This window comes from Physeter macrocephalus, chromosome 11 (genome assembly GCF_002837175.3).
Source record: "Physeter macrocephalus isolate SW-GA chromosome 11, ASM283717v5, whole genome shotgun sequence".
In the NCBI taxonomy this organism is placed as follows: Eukaryota; Metazoa; Chordata; class Mammalia; order Artiodactyla; family Physeteridae; genus Physeter; species Physeter macrocephalus.
Window position 1 is genome coordinate 70,009,825 of NC_041224.1, and position 12,680 is coordinate 70,022,504.

The window sequence follows — 12,680 nt, forward strand, 5'->3', positions numbered from 1 at the left end:
TATAGCCACTATGGAGAACAGTATGGAGGTTCCTTAAAAAACTAAAACTAGAACTACCATACGACCCAGCAATCCCACTACTGGGCATATACCCTGAGAAAACCATAATTCAAAAAGAGTCATGTACCAAAATGTTCGCTGCAGCTCTATTTACAATAGCCAGGACATGGAAGCAACCTAAGTGTCCATCGACAGATGAATGGATAAAGAAGATGTGGCACATATATACAATGGAGTACATTTCATTTTAAATAGCACATACGACAGTCTAAAAAATGTAATCATCTCCAACCTGATTAAGTGAGAATAAAGGAAACTGGAGAACAATGGACACTGTATGTTCCTATGTGTTTAAACATGAAAAAAGAAAAGATACATTCTTGGGCATCCACAGAACATTTCTAGAAAGGTACAGAGGAGCAATTAACAGCAGGGCCTCTTGAGAGAGGGACTGGGCCTGGCAGAAGAAAATGACTCACATTTTACTATATATTCTTGTTTTACTTGAATTCTGTTAGCCTGTGCACATACTGGCCGTCTCATTTTTTAAGAAAATTGAATAAGCAAAGGAGAAAGGGCAAAAACTAGTATGCCCCTATTTCTATGGAGTAATACCTGCCCTCCCACCTTTCTGTAGGGCTGGGGACAGGATGTGGCAAGTTCTGTATTAGTTTTGTCTTTCTAGATTTCAGTATTTCTTATGGAATGTGTTTTACAAAAAGTATCCCTCAAAACAAATGGTTTATGCTCAAAACACCAAGAGCAAAGTGCAGACAAACAGGTTCTCCTACCTCCCCTCCCCCTCCCCCCACACATCAATTAAACTCATCAATAGTCTATTAAAAAATGAACATCGATGACATATACTGGACAAAGGTTTGAAGGATCCTGCGGTTTGCTCCCTAAAAAGGAAAATGTACAGTGAATTCCGATGAAGGTCCAAAGGGTCCAGACTGCCCTCTCCTGCTCCAGGCTGTTCTGTATCCCAGAACATCCCACAAACTCAGGAAGATGGTGCTGGTGTGACTCGCTCTGGAGCTCTCAAAGGGTCTCCTCTGTTTCCAGGGTGACCTCTCTCTCATCTCAACACAAGCACCTGTCCACCAGCCTCTGTGGTCCTCAAAACAACCCCGCAAATGGAATGAGGTTCCCCCTCATTCCAGACGTGGGAACGGAGGCTCAGGGCAGTGAGACACCTCCCCAAGGTCCCCAGCGATGGGGCAGGTCTCTTCCCAACCCTGCTGAAAAGGAATGAACGTCCAGTTGGTTAGGGCTCCGTCCTGAGGGAAGAGGAGCCTGGAGAGAAGCTGCAGAGAGCTGACAGGTACCCCTGGACCTGCTGTCACCTGCAGGGACGCAGAGGCTGGGGGATGACCTGGCCCAGCCAGGGACGCACAGCAGGAGGCAGCACCATAGAAACAGAACACAGTGTGTCTGGCCCCAAAGCACAGCCTCTCCCACACCCATGCCCCCAGGAGGCCCAGGGATGGCAGTGTCCCACCCCCCACTGGCCTGGGCACTCAGGGGCTCCTCTGCAGGCACTTGGGTGCCTACAACCTCCCCTATGGACTCTCTGGAAAGCAGAACATGTTGGGGATGCAGGGAGTGGCTGGGCAGAGCAAGTGCAAGGCCAGCAGGTGGTCAGAGCAGGGGCCTGACCTGGACCCGCTCCACTCAGTGCCCTGAATGTGGGGGTCCATCCAGCAGACACTCATGGGCTAACCTGGGCGAAGTGCCTGGAAACACACTGGGGAGGATATGGCACAGCCCTAGGGAATGGGCACACAGCCTCAGACCTCCTGAGTCCCTCTGAAAAGTCCCACAGCCTGACTATGGCTGAGCCCTGCCTGTGTACAGCCCATGAGTCTAGCTCTAGCCTCCTGGGCTAGCAGCGAACGTCTGGGGGCCGTTCTCCTCTGTGAACCACTGTGAACCACCTAACAGCTTCATGCAAATTCTACATGTCTCCAAATGACTTAGGCTCTTTCTACATTTCCTCCAGGTTTTTATTCTTGCTTCTGAAAAGTAACTATAATAACAACAACAACAAAAACCTCAAAACAGTTTCTTACATTTGTATAGTCTTAATTTACAAAGTACAGCCTGATATCTAGATGAAGAAACCCAACCTGGACTTGTGAAGGGCTCTGCCTCCCTGGAGAATGTGCCTCGGACGTGGAGGCCCCCACCCCACCTGTCCACCATGGAGGAAGCGTGGCTCCTGCCTGGCTGTGCTCCGCCGACGTGATGCCTCACGTGCGGACTCCTCTCCAGCCTGGTAGCTGCCCAGAGATCATGCAGCGCCCCAGTTTTCCTTATGTCACTCAGACTCAGCCTGGGCCAGCACCCGGGACCCTCGGGGAAGGTCTGCTGCTGGGGCGACCAAACGTCCATACAAGAGGTGCTTTCTCATGCCTTTGCCCACTGGTCCACGAATACCACCAGGAATTCGGGGCAAAACGTCACTGCCCATCTCTTGGGCAACACAATGAACTGATCGGAAGAACATGAGGAACTTGGTCTTCCATGCTGCAGGCTTGGCAGCTCTGTGAATTTAGACAGGTTGTTCCATCACGCTGGGGAGTGGATGGCCAACACGCCCTCCTGCTCAGAAAATGTCTCTGCTTCTCTCTTCCTCCCTGTTAGGAAGAGTATGACAGGAAGAATGCACACTTCGGGGTTGAGGAAGAGGGGTCTGGGTCTCCAGACTCCTCCAAACACACCCTCAAACACTAGACTCTCCCTCTCTCTGGTGCCCTGGGCATCGCCTTACCCAGAGGGTAAATACTGATTGCAAGCCTGTTCTCAGTAATGCCCACCCTCAGCTCCCTCTAGGGACCCACACCTGGCCTCATCCAGAGCTTGGGCGGGCGGGGGAAGGACCACAGACCTTCCACTCTCATAAAGGGCTGCTTTGCTGAGGCAGCAGTGTTGAATCGTGAACCCCCACTTTTATCATCACGGGTACAGTGGTTCGGTTCCTTCTTGGGCAACTTTTGCAGCAGAGAGAATACCGAGAGGGGACACTGACAGAGAAGGTTAGTTAATTACTTAAAAGAAAAAAATTTCCTAGCAGTACTTTATCCAGAAAGCAGCATTTTCCCACTCAATACCTGTCCGTCACGGCGTCATGGTTCTGCTCTGTTAGGCGAAGTCGGGTAGATCTTATCCTCTTGCCAAACTGAAATAACAGGGAGGCAGGTGGGAAGGGATCTTGCTCAAGGGTGAGGTTTGAGGGGTCCAGCAGCCCCCTGAGGACTCTCCAGAGCAGGGGGACGAGCCCAGGAGAGAGGCGTGGCAGGGAGCAGGAGGGCAGTGCTGGTCAGGGGGCCAGAGTGGGCCGCACAGTCGTCAGGGTGCAAAGGGAGGCCTAGAGGAAGCATTAGCCCCAGGGGTCCCAAGCCCCGGCTGAGTGTGGATGATGCAGACTGCTTCTTTCTTCCAGGCCCCTCCACAACCCCAGATGGGGAAAGGGGAGGTGGGGAGGAGGGTTTTTAAAAATCCGGAATACAGTCACTTGCCTTATCAAATAGATGTAGCTAACATTCCCTAAGACTGCATACAGTGTCTGCAACACATATACGGAGGAGGTGAAACTACACCTCCCCAGAGAACGGACACTCTGTGGTGTGTCACATCATGGTGAATCGGTAAATAATCCAGGCTTGCTTTATTTTGCACGCTGCCAAACTGGGGGCTCAAGTTTGAAAATGTATCAGATCTGACATGAGCCACATTCTCAACCATAACACTTTTGAACTCATGGGAGCTAAACAATTCTAGAAAGAATAATTAAATTTCTAATTTTAATTCCCACAGGACTAGTAACTGCATTTCACAAACACGTGTGGAGAGCCTGTTCTGAACACGGGGCCACAGCACAGCCTTCTCCTCGCAGCCTCATGGTCAGAAGGAGGGATGCTGACCATACAATCCATTTCTAATTATAAATTCTTCTTAAAATACTCTGTATTCTCCTCAGCTTGAGAAATGGATACAAATATTTTTAAGAGATGCCTAATTTTCCCTAGCTGTTCTCTCCCAGCAATGAGTGGGGCTTTCTTTCCCCAGATTAGTCAGCACTTGGAGAGAAGGAGGGAATTACTGGGCACAGAATCATGGACTTGAATGAGACATCCGAGGTCAGGTAGCTATCTGTCTCCACCTCACCTGTGAAACAGAGGACTAGAAAGGTGCCAAAGGTGGGGACCTGGGCCAGAGGCTGGAAGTCTCCCCCAGCAGGCCCAGCCCGGCCTTCAGCCCACAGGGGCCACACACAGATGCTCCTCCATGGCCACAGCCACGTTTCCCGCCTGGACCTCCGGTCACCCCACGGACTAGTACAGGCAGACCTCCTTTCATTGCACTTTGCTTCACTGCGCTTCGCAGATGCTGCATTTTTTACAACCTGAAGGTTTGTGGCAACCCTGCATTGTCAGATGATGGTTAGCAATTTTTAGCCACAAAGTATTTTCAAATTAAGGTATATGTATTTTTTAGACATAATGCTATTGTACACTTAATAGACTACAGGATGGTGTAAACATAACTTTTATATGCACTGGGAAACCAAAAAAATTCATGTGACTCGCTTTATTGTGGTGTCTGCAACCTCCACAGTAGCTCCTAATTTAAATGCAGCAATACAGCATCTTGTAACAAACCCCTAACATGAAGCAGTGGAATTTCTTGCCTGTATCACCCCTCCAGAGCCCCAGAAGCATTACACGATAATGTGATAATGCATTTCTGAACACAGCGCCTTCCAGACTGTTCATGGAGTAAGTGAACTTGGGTGGAAGAAACCTTAGGAAACGCTGTCAGCCTCGGCCAGTGAGGGCAGATGCCCCCAGGGAGATGGAGGCTGACCTCTCACGGCAGGCCTGACAACTGGAGTCCACCAGCCACTTCGAACTAGAGGGCCTTTAGGGCCCAGTTCACAGCACCTCAGACCAGACAGCCTGTACAAACAGAATAATCAAGAGACGTGGATACGAAGTGCAACCCATCCCTGCAAGTCCAGGCCACAGGCTCCCAAGAGATCCAGTGCGCCCTTTCAATTTGCCTACCAAAAACTGCGCAGCCATGGTACCATATTAAACAGTCAGCCACAGAGCTTTCACGTGACCTAATAAGGGACAGGGCTTGCAAAAGAGCCACTTCCTCCCGTGGGGCCTGCGTCGTCCGTCAGGAGGCACAGAGACTTCTCTGCCCTGCACCACATTTAACACTGATGACAAGGGATGGCCCTTGGTCTCACCTGCTCCAAGAACAGCAGCAGGTCCTGCCAGGGGGTTCGCTCAGGGTGGGGAGAGTGGTGCGGACACCAGGCTGGCCAACACCTCTCCCAAGGGTAAATGCCAAGACCGTCCATGCTGGCGGGGCCTCAGGCCACAGTCACTGACCCTAACTGACATGGGACTGGCAGGACCCCACCTTTGGAATCCTTTTCTCTTTCCTCTTCTTCACCCTCTAGTTCTCCATGTAAAAGACTAATCTTTCATCAACTCCAAGAGTAAGAAAGTGTGTTCTATAATGATCCATCCGATGAGCCCTGGGGGGCCTGCTAGTCATATGCCCGGCAGCACCCAAGAGGTAGGAGATGCAGCCCAATTCTCAGGGGGTCTGGCATCTACTCTGACTTGGAGGAACTTCCTTTAGCCTGTTTTAACAGAACTGGCTGACAATTCCAGATAAACAACAAGAATCACTAGGCCAAAGAAGGCCCTCCATCCTTCTTACCCATGCCTCCTTCTTCCTCAACAAAAAAAGTTAAAGCAAGTTCACTGATGCTAGGACTTGAAATCAAGGGCAAACTGTAAATCCATCAACTGAGAAAACTAAGGGAGAGAAATGGGCTCGTGGTAAATGAGGTGGGCACACTCCCTCCAGTTCCTTTTATTGGAACGACTGATCTCTTTAGAATTGAAGGACTCACTGCACACTCTCTCACCTGCTCCTCCCCGCAAACCTACGCGAAGCCAGAGCAGAGATTCTCCTCTTGGGAGGCCACCTGGGACTGTGCCAGGGTCACACAGCTGTTCACCCTGTCCAAGTTGGCTGGCAACTCGTCCATTTTTTTTTTCTGTTCAGGGATGATTCTTTCAAGAGACAGCATGATATTATTTAAAAGACCGGTAAAACACACTCCAATTAATACATTTTAGAAAGAAAAAGTGTGCAACTAGAGATTATCACACTAAATGAAGTAAGTCAGAAAGAGAAAGACAAATACCATATGATTATCCCTTATACATGGAATCTAAGATATGACACAAATGAACCTATCTATGGAAGAGAAATGGAATCACGTACATAGAGAACAGGCTGGTGGTTGCCAAGGGGGAGGGTTGAGGGAGGGATGGAGTGGTAGGTTGGGTTAGCAGATGCAAACTATTATATATAGAATGGATAAAAAACAAGGTTCTACTGTACAGCACGGGAACTATATTCAATATCCTATGATAAACCATAATGGAAAAGAATATTAAAAAAAAGAATGTATATATACATATCTATGTATAATTGAATCACTTTGCTGTACAGCAGTAATTAACACAACATTGTAAATCAATTATACTTCAATTAAAAAAATAAAAAGAAAAAGTGAACGATACATACCTTGGATGTTCAATAATTTTTTTTAAAGGCATGAAAAACTACACATGCAAATGCGTTGCCCCATATTTCAATAATACACATATTCTCCAAGCTTCAAATAATCATTACAGGAACTGTGGGGAAATGGAATGGAACGTGGTCTTTGGACACCCAATATGAATAGGTACTGACTCAGTCTTGGGACGTGGGGTGGCCTTCGGGGCAGGAGGCACATCACATCCCAGGACACAGTCCATCATGTGGTCTCCTCCACAGTCCAGACATGCCAGGCCAGCTCCAAGCTTCCTATAATATCCAGGGGAGGGGGACTTCCCTGGTGGTCCAGTGGGTAAAACGCTGTGCTCCCAATGCAGGGGGCCCGGGTTCGATCCCTGGTCGGGGATCCTGCAGGCATGCCGCAACTAAGAAGACCACATGCCAATACTAAAAAAGAGCCTGCATGCCACAACAAAGATCCCGCGTGCTGCAACTAAGACCCGGCACGCCATAAATAAATAAATAAATAAATATTTTAAAAAATATCCAGGGGAGCCCCATGTCATAGACAATTTTAAAATGGAACCACAGAGATAATCTGGGTAAATCACGGGTGTGTCAGCCCCAGGGGCAGCAAAGCTGGAGTCTTCACAGCGGTAGCAAGGCTCAAGGTGGCAGGGGCAGCACCAGGACACCCACTCCTAAACTCACCTCAGTAACTGAGAAACTGAATCTCACAGAGGGATGGGTTTGGCGGTCTGTTCACACCCATCCCTAGCATCATGTGAAACTCTGCTGATCTAATAAAACAATTGAATGAAACACCGAGCAGAAAAGAAAATGAATTTCAGTGGTCTCCTTTTAAACTTCCTAAAAGTTAATACTGCATCTTATGCATGCATATTCACTCAGACATCAAATATCCATCACACTTATAAGGAAAACTATGGAAGAATAAACTAAGCTCAAACAGAAAATAGTTCTTTGCAAGGAGAAACTCAAGTTCAAACCCAGAAAATGAGTTTACTTTAGACTTATCTACTTAAAGCAAGAGAGATGTATTTAGAACTTGCATTAGCATGAATGTACATTTGACTTCTCAGAATGTGAGATGGTGGATAGCAGAAATCTAATAGCAAGCACTAGGGGTTTGTGGGATCCTGCAATTTTACTAGATAAGGCCTTCGAGACATGGGAGGTTAACTTTCTCCTTTTCTCACGAGTGGCCTAGAGCATGACAGGGCCATGCCACGTCCAGGGTGGCTGGCTGTGGCCAATGCAGGAGGAAATGCAGGGTCTACTTCCTCTTAATCCCAGTCTTTACCATAGCCCTCCCTCCTACCACGAGATACTGTGTGTAAACCAGCCAGCTAAACACACCTCGACAACATGGGCAGGTAATAGAGCAGCATCAGCCCCTGTCTCATTTTCAGAATTTGAAAGACTTGTTTTCAACCCATATACCCATTCTGTTACTATGAATGGTAAGGAACTCCATCCCCAAAGAGTAGAGAAGGCAGTTCCTTCCTGGCCTGCTCTGTCACATCTGTCACATCTGTGTTAATGTCATCTTTTTCTTGGTCTGACACACAGACTGCTTGGGGGATGCAGCAGTCTGCCAAGGGCAAATGAAACTCTGCTTCCAAGTTTCAAGGGTAAAATATTTTCAAATTAGATATACTATAAAAAGGAACCAGCATGTTTTGTTTCCTTTCAAATGCCTATGGATCTCAGGATTCCCTCTGAGTAGGATATTCTGTGTTCCTCCTCAGGGATGGACAGCTTCCAAAAGGATAAGGTACCTCCCATCTTTTAATTGAGTGGCACTTCCCCTGTAGCCATTTAAAGTGCTCCAAGAGAGGCACAAAGCTGGAAAACAATTTCCATTTGCCCCTTTGAAATCAATAGTTTGATTTACATGCATTTTCAACAGAATAAGAAGTATAAAGAAATATCCAGTCATAGCATTTGGACAGTTGTCTAGTAGAAGACTTATTCCCTTCAAGGTGTGATCTCTCCCTTCAGCATCTGGGCTCCACAAGGAACCTGGGGAGGACACCTTAACTAGACCCCTAGATGGTCATCCAAGCCCTGGGACACACACACCTCCCCCCTCACCTTGGCAAGACAACCCTCCCCGCATGAGCTCACCTCTCTAGACACACTAGGAACTTTCTGATGAATAACATGGCACACACTTAAAATCAGATTAAGCACATTTAAGTGAAAAGCACAGTTGCCTCTTTTCTCCCGTTTTCATTTTCTTCAGGTAAAGACACACAGAGGGATTAAACATTTGCTTTTCTCCATCAGAGAAACCCTGAGGCCAATAACCCTGGCAAGGCAGGCAAATAAACCCCCTGGGAGGTGCCACTGACAGAGTCCCGGGGTTTAAGTCAGTAGCTGTCAAACCCAAAAGAAAGCATTATTGGGGGATGTGGGCATTTCCACTGGCTATCCTGGCCGGCACCATCACACCCTCACCAGGACCAAGATGTAGGCAGGAGTTCCATGAGGCCAAGTCGCTGCTCCCCAAGCCAACACTCTCCCTTCTGTGGTCTGAGGAGGCATTGAATCTTCCGACTAGGACCAACCATCACTCTCCAAAGACATGGAGCCAGTAAAGCAATCTCTCTGCCCCACGGAGAGAGACCCATTCTGGAAGCCACAACCTCTGGCTATTCAAAGCATGTGCTTCCTTCTGTGTCCATTCCTTGGGCAATGGGCATACGGAGACGCGGGACACACACGCACAGACCCCCAGTTTGGGGATCCTTCATCCTTTCCCAAGGTGGCTCAGGTAGAGGACCGCCAAGATGCATTTAGCACGCCCCCTGCTGGCCCCTCGGGAGCTGACTCAGCCTTTATTCTCTGGGCCTAAGACAGGAATTAAATGACCTTAACACCCAAAGGGAACAAAAAGAAAAGCCAAGGCAATTTCGGCTTCCCAGAATCAGAAAATGTGATGTTTTAACCATTAAAAGGGGATGAAAAGGCTTTAAAGTAAGGGTTTTTGAAATGTTTTAGGAAATCAGTGGTTACTATCTCAAGATTTAGTGAGAACACTTGAATTTGTATTTTCACGAGTACTACAGTGAGTTAAATCAGAAACACTATAATGAATACTTTCACAGGTCTACAAGTGAAAAGGATATGTGGCCAGAGTTCATAGCTCAGAGCCTTAAAAACCAATTTTCATAGGATTGACGCTACTTCAATTACAGAAAAAATCTCGGCAATGACTTAAGAGGACAAGTAGCAACTGTTATGCAGCAGGGGCAAAGTCGCTGAAAAGACGAAAAGACGCACATTTGGAGACAATTATGCTACAAGTCTTCCTGTCTCATGCAGCCTTGCCACTGTGAATAAATCTGGCACCTTCAGGAGGTGACAGGCCATGCACACACGGCTGCTTCAGAGGGACATGCCCCTCCCCTTCTCCACAAGGGGAGAACAGACAGTTCAGCTTTTTGGTGACTTTCTTGCTGGCCTCCACCAGGGCTGAGGGCCTCCACACAGGACTCAGGCTGAGACCCACACAAGGCAAGACTCCATAATGCAATGGTTTCCATCTACTGCCACCCTGAATGCCAAGGCCTAAGGTGAAGCCCTGCTTTCCCGTTTTCTTCCCACCAATCCAGGGTTTTTGAAAGCTTATCTTCCTGACCAGACTCAAACTTTTGCATGGCCTGTGGTATTAAATTCCTTACAGACCCAATATGACCACACTAATAACATAAGGATGCTTCTTTGAACCAATGAGGAAGAGTCATTAATTATTAAATACACGAATGTCAATATTTTTGTCCCTTACTGAATATCCTTTTGATAGGCTTAAGTAGATATACAGACTGTCTTGGGAACTTGCTTACTTCTGTTCTCATCACAGTCAGTACTAATGGAATACTCACACACACAATAAGGCTGGCACGCTGCTCGAATTTAGGAGGAGAAATTTCCCCAGAACTTTGTGTGCCGTACAGGTAGGTCCCAGCCTCTGCACTCTCAACCCTCTTCAGATGTTAAGCTGGCCTTCAACCTGGTGGGCCACACAGCTGCTACGGTAAGGAAAGGAAAGGCGGGGAGGGCCCCAGAGAAGCTGTCACCCCTTTCTCCAGGGCAAGCTGCTCCCAGGTCCATCCTAGTTGGGGGGGAGGGAGGCAGGGAGGAGGTGATGGAGAGGAAGAAGACCCGCAGATTTTCCTGAAGCAATCAAGGCCCTTGAAGATCTAGGCCACACTGTCTACCTTTTCCTGAACACATCATCTGCCACCTCGAATATAATGTCTTTTAAAATTTTTCATCTCATGGCTCACTTTCAATCATAAAGATAAAGCCAGGCAATAACCACTTAAGTGTCATGCATGACTTTCCCCTGGATCCTTGTGATGTGGATGAAGTGATTCCCAGATCCGTGGGGATCTAACAAGTTTCCCTCCAGGCACTCTCGAATCTATTCATTCTCAAGCCAAGAAATAAAAATAAAAACCGTTTTCACCTGTGTAAGGCTGGCGAGTTCACAGAGCAGAGGGAAATCTATTTTGTGGCAGAGTCTCAAAAGGCTGCAAGAGCTGCACGGGAGGAGGGTGCACTTGGGTGGTTGTGTCCAATGAAGGAAAGTTTTTGTTAATGATGACATCACTGACATCTCCCGAATTTAAAGGAGCACTTAGAGCACAGCAGATGCGATCTCCCCCCCTCCAGTGAGAAGATAACAGGAAAGGCCTCCGGGTTCACAGCCAGATTGCATTAACGGTTCGCCCGCTGTCCAGACAGACCCAGCGGAACGAGCGAGCAGCGTACCGGGCCGCGGTGGCCCACGCAGCCGGGGCAACCGGCCGGCGGCCTCACGCGCTGCTGCCGGGCCATGCCCGGGCGTCCGCTGGCGCCCCGGGACTCCGGCGCGCCCACACGGACCGAGGGGCCGGTGTCCCCGCGCCCGTCATCACGTTCCAGTGCATATGGCTCAGGGGCCCGGAGGAGACACCGTCGGCGACCCAGCGAGAGCGCCGCGCCCTGCCCCGAGACCCGCGCCGGGCCGGAGTCGGTGGCCGCGGCGCCCGCGGGGTCCAGAGCCGAGCCCGCAATGCAGACGCGCCGGCGAGCCCCGTGCCGAGCCCGCGACCCCCGAGCCCTCGCGGCCCGGTCGGGGGCTGCCCGGCCTCTGCGCCCACCTGCTCCGCCGCAAAGCCGCGGAGGCATCCGGCGCCGCGCTGGGACAGACCGCGCACCTACCCGGACCGCGGCCCCGGCCCCACCGCCGCCGGCAGCACCGCGGCCAGCGGCGTCTCACCTGCCGCGCCGTGCCGCTCCGCTCGGCCAGCCCGCAGCGCCTCAGTCGCCGCTACCCGACTTCCATTTTCTCTCGCTTTAAGGAAAATCGGATCAGCTGTTTCTCGCGCTCCGGCTCCGCGGCCCCCTCCCCAGCTGCCGCTCGCGGTCCGGGGGCCTCTCCACCCCCGCCTCCTCCCGCGCTCCGCTCCGCCCCTCGCGCCCCTCCGCTCCGCCCGCGGCCGCGCGCGCCCCCTGACGTCACCGGCCGAAGCCGCGCCCCGCCCCCTCCCCGCGTGGACGTGCGCGCACCCCGCCCCCGCCCTGCCGGCCGGCTCCGAGCGCGCGTGCTCGCAGCAACCGCTCGAGCAGAGACCGGGACTCCGGGGAGAGCGCGGGGCGCCCCTCGCCCGCGTCCCCGCGCCCGCCCTAGCTCTTCCAGGTGCCCCTTGGCACCTGCCTCTGGGACTGCAGGAGACGCTGCTTAAATAACCTTCCTTTGCCCGTCTGCCTGCCTCGCACTGTCTGCGCCCACCTTCATCATTTCTTGCTTTCTGCTCACGCTTTCTTCCTCAGCATCCCAAACTTTCTCCCACCCATCCTGTCTCGGCTCCATTCCCGACACCTGCTTCGGGGCCAGTGCATCACATCTCATCTGAAGCTGCTCCCTTTGCCTCTTCAACCGGTTCTCTGACCTTTCCCCATTTCTTGCCTTCCTCTTAAAAGTATTTTCACACCACAACTTCGGACGGCTCCTCTCTCTGATGCCAAGGCCGGCCCGCTGCCTTCTGCCTACCCTCACATCACCCTCT

At 50.3% G+C, this 12,680-nt stretch overlaps 1 long non-coding RNA gene across 4 annotated transcripts; it reads right to left on the reverse strand.

Annotated features, from left to right (window-relative positions):
* Positions 1–2,060: 2,060 nt before the first annotated feature.
* Positions 2,061–12,053, reverse strand: LOC114487212 (uncharacterized). Of its 4 annotated transcripts, none has more exons than XR_003682129.1 (6): positions 11,891–12,053; positions 10,509–10,655; positions 7,309–7,397; positions 3,114–3,181; positions 2,891–3,026; positions 2,061–2,639 (listed from the first exon to the last, which is right to left on the reverse strand). It is a non-coding gene; the product is annotated as an uncharacterized lncRNA (long non-coding RNA). The 4 variants fall into 4 exon arrangements; XR_003682131.1 differs by having other exon boundaries at positions 2,846–3,026; XR_003682130.1 differs by lacking the exon at positions 10,509–10,655 and adding an exon at positions 11,096–11,168.
* Between the last annotated feature and the right edge of the window lie 627 nt (positions 12,054–12,680).